This window comes from Thalassophryne amazonica, chromosome 14 (assembly GCF_902500255.1).
Source record: "Thalassophryne amazonica chromosome 14, fThaAma1.1, whole genome shotgun sequence".
NCBI lineage: Eukaryota > Metazoa > Chordata > Actinopteri > Batrachoidiformes > Batrachoididae > Thalassophryne > Thalassophryne amazonica.
Window position 1 is genome coordinate 41,096,110 of NC_047116.1, and position 14,733 is coordinate 41,110,842.

General features: G+C 40.3%; 1 protein-coding gene across 1 annotated transcript in view; it reads right to left on the reverse strand.

Annotated features, from left to right (window-relative positions):
* abca12 (ATP-binding cassette, sub-family A (ABC1), member 12) overlaps nt 1-397 on the reverse strand; it is a 325,660-nt gene extending 325,263 nt beyond the window's left edge. Inside the window, 1 exon segment of the mRNA XM_034186027.1 lies at nt 241-397. The gene's annotated coding sequence lies outside the window, so the exon portion shown is untranslated.
* Nucleotides 398-14,733: the final 14,336 nt, after the last annotated feature.

Below are 14,733 nucleotides of genomic sequence, written 5' to 3' on the forward strand. Positions count from 1 at the left end.
AAGGAACGTGTGTAAAAATGGAATGAATAATGTGAACATATTACAGATTATTCCTCCTTTTTGAGAGCTGACTGATGCTTCAGATTACAGTTTAACTCCAAGAACAAAGTGGTCAAACTGAAATCTACAGCAAATTATAAAATTTTAAGACTGCACATTTCTTGATATTTAAAATCTATGTATTTAGCTGTTTTGTATGTAAAGTGACATTTGTGATAATTAATAATACAGTTGACCCACCTGGCAGATTTTTCTTTTTCTGCTTAATCCTCCAATGAATCCGCTCTGAATGATGCAGCAGTAAAGATTAAAAATAAAATAAATTTAAAAACAACAACAACAACAAAAAAAGAAACAGTCAAGGTGTGGCCTTTCCTTCTCCTGGTTTTAGAATGTGACCTTGTTGGTACTGTGTGACAGGTTAACCAGTTCTAAGGGTGGAGACGTGCTGTTACGTCAAAACAAAGCACTGAGGGGAGGGAACAAGACACCCAGGAGGCACAGCCACAAACATTACTGCTTCAAGCCTTCATACAATCATTGTTCCATCAGTTTATACAGGTATGAGACAGGTTTCAGCTGTTTTTAGTGATACAGCATTATCTTAAATTAGGGCTATAATCAGGGAAGTAAAATATCTTATTCCATCAGCTGTGTGGTAGGTGCAGTTCTCCACAGAGAGAAATCACACTCTTCATATGAGTGGAAAATAAGGCTCCATGATGCACATCTCATGAGTCACACGAAACTCATTTTGACAGCCTGTGTTTCTATCATTGCCAGTAATCAAATCTCTGAAAAAAAAGCTGAAGAAATAAATTCATGTGAATACTGCACCTGCAATTATTTATTTCTTTATTTTTGTGTAGTTATTAATGTGCACATGCATTCTATGATATAGGTATGTTATGAATAAATATAGAAATTATTAAAATTCTACTACCACATATGCTATTTCACCAGCTACCAAATCACAGCAGGTTCTGGGCTTGGCTGAAATTTTTGGGATACTGGGGGTTAAATATACTCGTACATACAATACAAAAAAGAATTGAAAGAGGACATTTCATTCCAAGAGGGATAAAAGTAGAGCAGCACTTGGAAAGGAAGACGAACACTGGGGTGCAAATGAAGGTATAACTACAGACGTGTAAACATTTGGATTTCACCCCCAAGCTAATTGAAGCATGAGAATACAATCAACAATGTGTATATAAAGTACGCTTCCCTGGCTGCATTAAGTACTAGTAAAGTTTTGATCATTTATCCATAATGGGTATATATAGTACACTTCCCTGGTTGCATTAAGTACTAGTAAAGTTTTGATCATTTATCCATAATGGGTATATACAGTACACTTCCCTGGCTGCATTAAGTACTAGTAAAGTTTTGATCATTTATCGATAATGGGTATATACAGTACACTTCCCTGGTTGCATTAAGTACTAGTAAAGTTTTGATCATTTATCAATAATGGGTATATACAGTACACTTCCCTGGTTGCATTAAGTACTAGTAAAGTTTTGATCATTTATCCATAATGGGTATATATAGTACACTTCCCTGGCTGCATAAAGTACTAGTAAAGTTTTGATCATTTATCCATAATGGGTATATACAGTACACTTCCCTGGCTGCATTAAGTACTAGTAAAGTTTTGATCATTTATCGATAATGGGTATATACAGTACACTTCCCTGGTTGCATTAAGTACTAGTAAAGTTTTGATCATTTATCAATAATGGGTATATACAGTACACTTCCCTGGTTGCATTAAGTACTAGTAAAGTTTTGATCATTTATCAACAATGGGTATATAAAGTACACTTCCCTGGCTGCATAAAGTACTAGTAAAGTTTTGATCATTTATCGACAATGGGTATATAAAGTACACTTCCCTGGCTGCATTAAGTACTAGTAAAGTTTTGATCATTTATCGACAATGGGTATATAAAGTACACTTCCCTGGCTGCATTAAGTACTAGTAAAGTTTTGATCATTTATCGACAATGGGTATATAAATTATACTGCCCTGGCTGCATTAAGTACGAGTAAAGTTTTGATCATTTATCAACAATGGGTATATATAGTACACTTCCCTGGCTCCATTAAGTACTAGTAAGTTTTGATTGTTTAGCGACAGTAGGTATATAAAATACAGTTCCCTGGCTGCATTAAGTACTAGTAAAGTTTTGATCATTTATCGACAATGGGTATATAAAGTACACTGCCCTGGCTGCATTAAGTACTAGTAAAGTTCATTTTAAAGTTGGCTTTTTGCATTATTTTATTGCCATTCTCATTGTAAAGTAGATTGGACTCCTGGGACAAATGGCCCATTGCCACTATTCATTCTTCATTCTTTCATGAACTTTTCTTTTCTAAGATTTCTAACAAAGGAAGTGAATGTCAAATGTGAGAACTATAAATAAATAAATGAAGAAAGAATCTTTTTCCTGTAAGGGTTTCTGGGTGAGGCCAAGAACGTTTTGAAGTAGACCTGTTTATGCTTACAGGTACAACACTTCCATTCTCATATGTTCGACAATTCTTTGTTATGCTTCGTCTGTTTATTTTAATATGACCAAAGCAGATGGTCACCCAAATTCAATTCAATTTCAATCTATTAATTTTATATAGCGCCAAATCACAACAGAGTCACCTTAAGGCGCTTCACGCAAAACATTTCAGAAAACAAAATAAAATGAACTTAAAGATTAAAAAGCATAGTAAAAGAGTAAAAAAGTAAAAAAAAAAAAAGCATAGTAACATACTATGCCAGTATGCTAGCCATACGAAAGGTAAAATAAGTGTGTCTTAAGTCTGGACTTGAAAATCTCTACAAAGTCTGACTGTTTTATTGATGCAGGGAGATCATTGCACAGAACAGGGGCACAATAAGAGAAAGCTCTATGACCCACAGATGTTTTATTCACCCTAGGGACACAAAGTACTGAGTCAGTACTCAGTCCCCACTGAGTTTGGTCTGCTTGATGTTTCTTCCTGTAATCTAAATTAAATAATTGTAATGATTTACCCCTGCTCAGTCCTTGATCGTTGTTTTTCTGTCAGTCTGTCTTTATTAATGTCTTTTGTCTGCTTTTTTGATCATGATTTATTTTGCTTTTGTCACAGCTTGTTTCTATTCTCCACTCACTATAGCCACTTATTTAGTTTAGTTCCATGCTTGTTTAGGTTAGTCTTTGATTTTTGCATTTTTCCACTGTGCGTCTGTCCATTTCAAATGAGCTCGGACCCAGAGAAGGTGGCAGCATTTCTGGATGTTGTTGATCTATGGCAGGGGTGGGTAACTTGTTCCAGAAAGGGCCAAGAGGGTGCAGGTTTTCTTTGGAGCCACTGATTCCACCAGGTGATTTCACTGATTAACTGATTCCATCTGCTCAAAGTGATATTAATCAGTGAAATCACCTGGTGGAGTCAGTGAAACCTGCTCCTTCTTGGCCCTTTCTGGTTGCCCACCCACCCCTGATGCATGGCTTTCGCTTTGCATGGCAGAGTGTTAACTTGCACTTGTAGATGTAGCAACGAACTGTGTTAACTGACAATGGTTTTCTGAAGTGTTCCTGAGCTCACGCGGTAAGATCCTTTACAGAATTTTAATGCAATTCTGCCTGAGGTATCGAAGGCCACGAGCATTCAGTGTTGGTTTTCGGCCTTGCCGCTTACGTGTTGAACGTTCTCCAGATTCTCTGAATCTTCTGATTATATTATGGACTGTAGATGATTGAATCCCTAAATTCCTTGCAATTGAACATTGAGAAACATTGTTCGTAAACTGTTGGACTATTTGTTCACGCAGTTGTTCACAAAGTGGTGATCCTCGCCCCATCTTTGCTTGTGAACGGCTGAGTCTTTTGGGGACACTCACCTGTTTCCAATTAACCTGTTCACCTGTGGAATGTTCCAAACAGGTGTTCTTTGAGCATTCATTAACTTTCCCAGTCTTTTGTTGCCCCTGTTCCAGCTTTTTTGAAGTGTGTTGCAGGCATCCATGTCAAAATGAGCAAATATTTGCACAAAAACAAAAAGTCTATCAGTTTGAACACTAAATATCTTGTCTTTGTGGTGTATGCAATTGAATATAGGTTGAAGAGGATTTGCAAATCATTAACTCAGCCACATGGGGTGTGCAGCCAGTACATTCTGAGTGCCGGTCCCAAGCCCGGATAAATGAGGAGGGTTGCGTCAGGAAGGGCATCCGGCGTAAAACAAGCCAACCCAACTATGCAGACTCAGAATCGAATTCCCATACCGGATCGGTCGCGGCCCGGGTTAACAACGTCCGCCACCGGTGCTATTGCCCAATAGGGTGCTGGTGGAAATTGGGCTACTGCTGGGCGAAGACGACGAAGAAGAGGAGGAAAACGTTGCCACGAACAGCGGGAGAAGAAGAAAACTAGAAGGGTGGAAATGAAAGTGGGGACTTTGAATGTTGGTAGTATGACTGGTAAAGGGAGAGAGCTGGCTGATATGATGGAGAGGAGAAAGGTAAACATATTGTGTGTGCAAGAGACCAAGTGGAAGGGAAGTAAGAGCAGGAGCATCGGCTGTGGGTACAAGTTGTTGTAGCATGGTGAGGACAGGAAGAGAAATGGTGTTGGGGTCATTTTAAAGGAAGAGTATGTTAAAAGTGTGTTGGAGGTTAAGCGAGTGTCTGACAGGGTGATGAGTGTGAAGTTGGAAATTGAAGGGGTGATGATGAATATCATCAGTGCATATGCCCCACAGGTAGGTTGTGAGATGAAGGAGAAAGATTTCTGGAGTGTGTTAGATGAGGTGGTGGAGAGTGTGCCCAAGCATGAAAGAGTGGTGATAGGAGCAGACTTCAATGGGTATGTTGGTGAAGGGAACAGAGGTGATGAGGAAGTAATGGGTAGATATGGAATGGGGAAGGACAGATGGTAGTTGATTTTGCAAAAAGGATGGAAATGGCTGTGGTGAATACCTACTTTAAGAAAAGGGAGGAGCACAGGGTAACATATAAGAGTGGAGGAAGGTGCACACAGGTGGACTACATTCTTTATAGGAGAGGCAAGCTAAAAGAAATCACAGACTGTAAGGTGGTAGCAGGAGAGAGTGTCACTAGACAGCATAGGATGGTTGTTTGTAGGATGACTTTAGAGGTAAAGAAGAAGAAGAGAGTGAGAGCTCAACAAAGGATCAGATGGTGGAAGCTGAAGGAGGAAGACTGTTGTGTGAAATTTAGCGAGCAGGTGAGAGAAGCACTAGTTGGAGGGGAAGCAATTTTGGACAACTGGAAAAGTACTGCAGATGTGGTGAGGGAGACAGCTAGGGCAGCACTGGGTATGACATCTGGACAGTGGAAGGAAGACAAGGAGACTTGGTGGTGGAATGAAGAGGTCCAGGAAAGCATAAGGAGAAAGAGGTTGGCAAAAATGTTTTGGGATAGTCGGAGAGATGAAGAAAGTAGACAGGAGTACAAGGAGATGCGGCGTAAGGCGAGAAGAGAAGTGGCAAAAGCAAAGGAAAAGGCATATTGCGAGCTGTACAAGAAGTTGAATAGTAAGGAAGGAGAAAAGGACTTGTACCAATTGGCCAGACAAAGGGACAGAGCTGGAAAGGATGTGCAGCAGGTTAGGGTGGTAAAAAATGCACATGGTAATGTGCTGACAAGTAAGGAGTGTGTGCTGAGAAGGTGGAGGGAATATTTTGAAGAGTTGATGAATAAAGAAAATGAGCGAGAGAAAAGGCTGGATGATGTGGTGAGAGTAAATCAGGAAGTAAAAGAGATTAGCAAGGAAGAAGTGAGGGCTGCTATGAAGAGGATGAAGAGTGGAAAGGCAGTTGGTCCAGATGACATTCCAATGGAGGCATGGAAATGTCTAGGAGAGATGGCAGTAGAGTTTCTAACCAGATTGTTTAATAAAATCTTGGAAAGTGAGAGGATGCCTGAGGAGTGGAGACGAAGTGTGCTGGTTCCTATTTTCAAGAACAAGGGTGATGTGCAGAGCTGCAGTAACTACAGAGGCATAAAGCTGATCAGCCACAGCATGAAGTTATGGGAAAGAGTAGTAGAAGCTAGGCTTAGAAAACAGGTGAAGATCTGTGAGCAGCAATATGGTTTCATGCCGAGAAAGAGCACTACAGATGCAATGTTTGCTCTGAGAATACTGTTGGAAAAGTACAGAGGACAGAAAGAGTTACATTGTGTGTTTGTGGACTTAGAAAAAGCTTATGATAGGGTGCCAAGAGAAGAGTTGTGGCATTGTATGAGGAAGTCTGGAGCGGCAGAGAAGTACGTTAGGGTAGTGCAGGACATGTACAAGAATAGTGTGACAGCGGTGAGATGCGCAGTCAGAATGACAGACTCATTCAAGGTGGAGGTGGGATTACACGAAGGATCAGCTCTGAGTCCTGTCTTGTTTGCAGTGGTGATGGACAGGTTGACAGATGAGATCAGACAGGAGTCCCCATGGACTATGATGTTTGCAGATGACATTGTGATCTGTAGTGAGAGTAGAGAGCAAGTTGAGTCTAGTCTGGAGAAGTGGAGATATGCTTTGGAGAGAAGGGGAATGAAAGTCAGTAGAAGCAAGACTGAGTACATGTGTGTGAATGAGAGGGAGCCCAGTGGAATAGTGCAGTTACAAGGAGTAGAAGTGGTGAAAGTAGATGAGTTTAAATATTTGGGGTCAACTGTTCAAAGTAATGGAGAGTGTGGTAGAGAGGTGAAGAAGAGAGTTCAGGCCGGGTGGAGTGGGTGGAGAAAGGTGGCAGGAGTGATTTGTGACCGAAGAATATCAGCAAGAGTGAAGGGGAAAGTTTACAAAACAGTAGTGAGACCAGCTATGTTGTATGGTTTAGAGACAGTGGCACTAACAAAAAGACAGGAGGCAGAGCTGGAGGTGGCAGAGCTGAAGATGTTGAGATTCTCTTTGGGAGTGACAAGAATGGACAAGATTAGGAATGAACATATCAGAGGGACAGCTCAGGTGGGACGGTTTGGAGACAAAGTCAGAGAGGCGAGATTGAGATGGTTTGGACATGTGCAGAGGAGGGACCCAGGGTATATAGGGAGAAGGATGCTGAGGATGGAGCCACCAGGCAGGAGGAGAAGAGGGAGACCAAAGAGGAGATTCATGGATGTGCTGAGAGAGGACATGCAGGTGGTTGGTGTGACAGAGGAAGATACAGAGGACAGGGTGAGATGGAAACGATTGATCTGCTGTGGCGACCCCTAACGGGAACAGCCGAAAGACAAAGAAGAAGGATTTGCAAATCATTGTATTGTTTTTATTTACATTTCACACAACATCCCAACTTCATTGGAATTGTACCTCCTGCTGTGCCCAGCTTCCCCATGAACCATGACAATAATCACCTGGGGGAGTTTTACCTTACCACTATTGCTGGTGTGCTTTCTCAAAGAGTAGTTAAAATTTATTTGAAAATTAAATATAGCAATAATAATAATAAAAAGTAAGGTTAGAGCTTCTTGTGTTGTGATTTGGTGCTGTATAATTAAATTGAAATGAACCGCTGCTTCCTTTGGTGCACCTGTTATTACAACACTGATGTTACACAAGCACTGCATTGATACTACATAAATCATCAAATGGAATTCAAACTGAACAATTACCAAGGGGAAAAGTAAAAGGAATGCAAACAAGCATGAAAGAATTTCTTCACCTTTCACACAGTGTAAAATGATTGCAACAGCGAATGAGTGATACTTGAACAATGAATGGTAACAAGCATCACAGGTTTTCATACAAGAATACAGATCAAACTGGCTCCTCTCTCACATACAGTAGTGTTCAGAATAATAGTAGTGCTATGTGACTAAAAAGATTAATCCAGGTTTTGAGTATATTTCCTATTGTTACATGGGAAACAAGGTACGAGTAGATTCAGTAGATTCTCACAAATCTAACAAGACCAAGCATTCATGATATGCACACTCTTAAGGCTATGAAATTGGGCTATTAGTAAAAAAAAGTAGAAAAGGGGGTGTTCACAATAATAGTAGCATCTGCTGTTGATGCTACAAACTCAAAACTATTATGTTCAAACTGTTTTTTTTAGCAATCCTGTGACTCACTAAACTAGTATTTAGTTGTATAACCAGTTTTTCATGATTTCTTCACATCTGTGAGGCATTCATTTTGTTGGTTTGGAACCAAGATTTTGCTTGTTTACTAGTGTGCTTGGGGTCATTGTCTTGTTGAAACTAATAGCCCAATTTCATAGCCTTAAGAGTGTGCATATCATGAATGCTTGGTCTTGTTGGATTTGTGAGAATCTACTGGTACCTTGTTTCCCATGTAACAATAAGAAATATACTCGAAACCTGGATTAATCTTTTTAGTCACATAGCACTAATATTATTCTGAACACTACTGTACCTTCTGGCAAAACTATATTTGAAATTTCACATCTTTTTCAGAAAATCTTTGTCTGTGCCACTCCACTCTCAAGCTGGAGAGGTGTCTTGGTGGCTTCCCTGTATCTTTCTTGTGTGGTCAGTGATCACTGCTCCAGACAGATTCCAAATACTTATGTACTGGTCCTGTGTGTACATGTACTGTGTGTATTAGGCAACAAAACATACTTTGTTTTATCTATACTATCTTATCATCCCTGTTAATATTCGCCTGTGGGGATCGCTGTGGATTGAAATAGTGACTACAATGCACCAGTGAAAACCCTATTTAGGTCTATTTTGTGAAATAAGTATAAACTTCACTAATACCCAGAGTCAACAAGGAGCTACAAACCAAAGTCCTGAGACAACAGCCATATGTGAAAGATTTTAATGGAAATACAAATAAAGTGGATAGATGGCAAATATTCACTCCTTTCATTGTAAAACTGTCAAAGTAAAGCAGCAGAAAGAAGTTAGCATCAATACAGTTATTTATTGTTTTTCTGTAGTTATGTAATAATACTGCTATGAAACATAAATATGAAATAAACACAATCTTCCACTTAAACAGTAAAAATGTGGTTTAGAGATGCTGACAACACCTCAGATCATGAGTTGGGAACAATAACTTTAAGTAGCAGTTCTACACAGAGATGTCCCAGGATATTCGAGCTTCTTACCCTGTCCCAGATTATGAGGCCAGACACCAGAAGGACAAACCTAATTTTCGCTGCCAGAATGTGTGACCTTGTTCTTTCAGTCAATAGCCAAAGACCACAACAAATCTCTTCACACTCTGCCCCAAACCTGCCCAGTGCGCATCAGAGGTCACAGTCTAATGAAGCCAACAGAACCGCATCATCTGCAAAAAGCAGAGATACAATTCTGAGGTCACCAAACTGGACACCCTCTAGTCCCTGAACATCACAAACAGGACTAGTGACAAGAAGCAGCCCTAGCGGAGTCCAACACCCAATGAAAACAATTGTGATGTAATGCTTAGAATCCACACACAGCTCCTACTTTGGTCATATAGAGTCCGGATCATGTGTTACTGCAGTTCTGGTACCCCATATTCCCACAGCACCCCACACAGGACACCTCAAGTGACCTGGTCGTACACCTTTTCCAAGTCCGCAAAACACAGGGAGACTAGTTGTTCATACTCCCAAGACCTTGCTCATACCCTTGTGAAGGTAAAGAGCTGGTCTGCCGGTCCAACACCAAAATCTATATTAATCCTCTTGAATCTGAGGTACTAATAACTGTCTAAATCTCCTCTCTGGTACGTTAGTGTAGGCTGTTCCAGGAAAGCTAGGAAGTGTGATTACGCTATAATTCTCTCCTTTACCTTTTTTAAAGATGGGGACTATCAGCCCAGTTTGTCAATCCAGAAGTACTGTTTTTGACTTCCATGCAACACTGTACAGACGTGTCAGCCCTGATGGCCCAACAACATCCAGAGACTTCAGCATCTCAGGGCAAATCTCGTCTGTTCCCGGCAACTTGCCACTGAGGTCTTTTTTTCCTGCCTCAGTGACAGGCAAGAAAAAGTACACTAGGGAGATGTCATCAAATCCACCTGGGCCTTCCATCCCTGCCTCCTCAAAGGAGGGCATATCAGTAGGTTTTGAGGAGATCCTAAAAGTGTTCTTTCCACTGTCAAGTTCATAAGAAAAAGTCACAGTAACAGCTGAGTTTTAAAAGCGCAACATCTCTTAACAACAATAAAATTTGTATTTTTAATTCCACAAAAAGACATGCTGATAATCCTTGTGTAAAACACCACTGTGCACAGTCGTGACATAGCTCAGATTTCTCACCAGTGCTGGTGTTGGGAAACAAATAAAGGGGATGTGTCATTCCTTCCTGTATTAATTTCCTCATAAAACAAGTCTGACTGCTTTCCCTGAATAATTATCTGCCCAATTCAGTCACAGCTGTGTAACTCTCAAAACAACAAAAACTTAATAATAATAACAAGTTTAACCACAGAAATTAAATACAGCATGCTGTGCATCTCATATTAATGCCACTTTTCTGGGTGATTTTTGGCACTTGTGTGTTACAGAAGTGTAGAGTCAAATCAATAGACTATTTTCCAGTGTGTGGGCTGTTCACAGTCTTTCTCTGTGTCGCCACAGAAACGGTTGTATGTACTTTTGGGATCAAATCCCAGGATCTCTCTTTCTTCATGAATCCGGAAAGAAAAGGTGGACACAGATGTTCCAATGAAGAACCTGGTGGCGGGATAAAAAAAAAATGCAATTATTCATCAACACGCAAGGTCATTAATTACACCATGCTGCACCAAAAAGAAGAAAAAAAAAAGTGCGACCAAATGAGAAAACAGAGCGAGCGTGCGCGTGTGAAAAATCCAAGTGAAGTCAACAACAAAAGGAAAGGAAAAAAAGAATGGCTCCAAAACTAGAGAGGGACCAACTGGTCCACCATGTTTGTTGTTGTTTGTTTTTCCAAATACAGCGCTCCATACTCTGGCAAAAATCTATCTGCACCGCTCAGCCGCTCACTCACGCTTTGGGTCATGGATGACAACCACTCAGGCAGGGAACCAGTAATCATAAGTGATTATCTATCTAGGTCAGTCAGGTGAAGGATGCTGAGGACGTTGAAGGAGAAGAAGGCAGGAGGAGAAGACAGAGGCCAAAGAGGAGGTTTATGGATGTGATGATGGAGGACATACAGGTGGCTGGCGTGGCAGAGGGTGATGTAGAGTGAATGAATGAAAATGGATGATCTGCTGTGGCGACCCATAGATGGAGGAATCAAAAGAAGAAGAAGAATATTGATAGTAATTGTGAAAGTGAGCCGTTGTGTCAATGATGTGACATCCATGTTTCGTGCTCTGGCATCGTTTGTGATCGATCACATTACATGGGGCCACGGATTTTGATGACACTTTCACCACAGAAACATATGAGGCCATGGAATACTCCGTTAAATTTTGGAGGTGATCCGGATCCGGATTCTGTATCAAAATTTCACTTTATATAGGCTTTGAAGGATTACGTTAAAACTACTTCACGGATTCTCACCAAATGTGCACCACAGATACATATTAGGGCACTGAAGACTCCACTGAATTTTGGAGGTGATCTGGATCCGGATTGGCGGATGTCAGAAACCTCTGATTGCTCTTGTTTTCTGTGATCTGACCAGAATCTGAAGATTATTGGGGAATTTAAAAAAAACAGATGCATACAAAAATTTTTCTGCTACTGTTTACACGAAAAGAACACTTTTACACTGGAGTATAAAAAATACATACTTAGTGAATTTGCTGACTAGCTTGAATTTAGATTGATGAAGCCATTAAAAAGCTTTTGTTCCTTTTAATTTGGTGGTATCTCACTCACACACAAAACAGAAATTGTATTGATCTCTGGGGGAATTCCATCCCTGAACTGCCCATCTTTTAGTTGACTACATATCATAAAATTTGTACTGACTAAAATCTTATATTTAGTCATATTTTAGTTGACTAAAATGTTATATTTTGTCATATTTTAGTTTTACTTGATGATATATAAGATTTTAGTCAACTAAAATGAACTAAAGTATGTACATAGTTGAGTAAAACAATTTGGATGACTAAATTATGACTAAACCTAAATGACATTTTAGTGAAGACTATTACTAAATACAATGTCAAAATTAACATGGAATAAGTTAGTATTTTACCTTGCGTGGGCACAGATCCATTGGTCTATGATAGCCACTCCTCCATCTTTGAGCAGCTCCAGATCCTCGGGTGAAGGTTCAAAACGTACCATGTCTGGCAACAACCTTTTCAGCTCCTGCACTTCTAGGAAAATGTAGAATAAAGTGAATTTCTATAAAAGATTATAATGAGAATAAGTCACCACTGCTAAAAAGTCTGTAACATGTTAGGGCCCTGTCCCAGTGGGGAGAGGATTAATTGCGCATGAATTGATATACAAATTGCAGGCGTTCGTTGTCGTCTGCAACAAAAATGGCCAAAAATGACAAATGTCCCAGTATGAATTACGGATATATTAATAATATATAGCGAATATATGATGAACAATCATGGTTATACGAGTATAACGCATGTAGTGAGGAAACTGATCCGACACATTGAGATTATCACAGCAGTGTTACGGGTGTATTATGAATGCATCGCGCACGTGTTGCGCGTGCACGGCATCTGCATTGCGGTCATACAATAAGCTCACTCGCTCCTTTTGGCATCACTATTCACACCAACAATATAGCCTCTGGAGCATTTGCTGGACTTGGACAAGTTGATCACAGAGTGTTGTCATGCGAGGGTTAACTGTTCATGAGTTTGGGGGGGGGGAAGCCGCCAAGCGGGGGTCCGCTGCCAAGCCGCAAATCCCCGTCAGTTGTGGATACCAGCGGTTAACAGCAGATATACAGCGCATAGAGTGAGTATGTATTGTGTATGAATTGCGTATATATAGAGTATGTAAGGTGGATGTCATCCGTATCCAGATTTTTGAACAGCTCAAAAATCCTGGCTGCGGACATGCGTGCCTCTGCGGATGATCACGGGCGTGTTCGGATGACGGCTGACTCATACAGGCATGTTACATGGATATTGCGGATGTGTGGTGAATATGGGCCAATTTTTTGGGACAGGGCCCTTAGGCTGTAATATTTTTTTATCATTGGCCCTAGCAAGGGAAAGTGCAATTGACAACAGCTCCCTGCATCTGGGTGAGGATTTGAATGGAAAAAGTGTTTAAACAAGACACTGTCATGACTTGGTCCTCCTTCAACATCATTCAGATCCTGATCCTCATGTACAAAACATCCTAAGGTAAAACATACTCCAAAAAGACTGTTCTAAGAGTGCTTTGACTGTTGGAATAATACCTGTTGATGTGTAAAGACTGTTCACCTACCACTGGTGAACAGTCACATGGCACATGGATGGCATGCATGTGCCATCCATGTAAGATGCAGCTGTTTTAGCTCACCATTGAGTTGTACCTCACATGAAAACTCTTTAACGAATGGAAGTACATGATCCATTGGTCCACACAGTTGTTGCTTGCAGCACTTTTTAACGCAAGTTAAAAACTGTTCACTCTGACTTCAACTGGAAAATATGCTGTGAGCTTACTTTTTCTTGTTACAATTGGAGTGTGTGCTTGTAACATGTTTTTGTATTAAAGCATGTGTTGTTACAAACTTGATGCATTTATCAGCAGTTCACATTTTGGTTTTAAACCATGATTTAAGTCTGGCCCTCTGTGAAACCTGAATCTCCCTATTCATCTACCCAATCTTCAGACAACCGTGACCAGCCCCTGGTACTAAGAAAATCAATGTAAATTATGGAGAAACCAGACAAGTTTTGTGATTTTCCATAGTTCTGCTATTTTGAGATTAAAAAAAAATTATAATATTATAATAAAATATTATATTTTTGAGATTACAAAATAGAGAACATCTCTTTACTGGCAACCAACGATCTAAAAAAAAAAAGAAACAGAATGATTTGCTTGGATCTAGTATGCAGAAACAGGATTACTTAGACATAGATGTCTATTTAAAAAAATGTAAGTATTATGAGCTTCTAAATTGGACTAGCACTTGTCAGTAAAAGCAAAGAACAGATCAACATGACCTGTGCTCTGAAAACTTTGTCAGCAGTGGTTTCCTAGGTAACAACAACAAAGCTGCCAGGTTATGTCATTACCTTCCTCGTCTGCATCTGTTGCAACAAACACTTTGTTAAGTTTGTGTTTCTTCATCAGGTCCTGAATTTTATTCACAGCCCCCTCAATACTGGGTATATCTTCTCTATGGCCCCAGATAAAATCCTTCCTGCGGAGGTGGACCCCCAGATATGGTCCGCCCTTTGCTGAGCCAAGCTTGACCTGTGGACAAAGATAAAAAATAATCCACACCCACTATGAAATAAGGTGATATAATTTGAGTCTGGATATGTAAAACACTGGAGAGTCATATTTATTATTATTATTATATGGCTGCGACGCTCCGCTCTGATTGGCTGATTACCGGTAGGATATTTTCCCCATATCGGACAGGTTTCCATGACAATCAGTTCGAAATGCGTATTTTCTTTACAAACCAGAAGCTAAAAATGCCGGCCGTCAGCTCGGAGGTGAGCTGAGATGAGCCGATGCTCAGCTCGGCTTCACATCTCTGAAGTGAGCAGAGGAGGTGAAGTCATCCTTTTTTTTTGCAGGTGAACTTCACCTCCGCTGCTGAAGTGAACGGCTTCACTTCCGCTCTGACTACGAGCTCTGTCTATGACCTGTCAGCAGCTTTCTTATTTGGGCGTCCGCGTG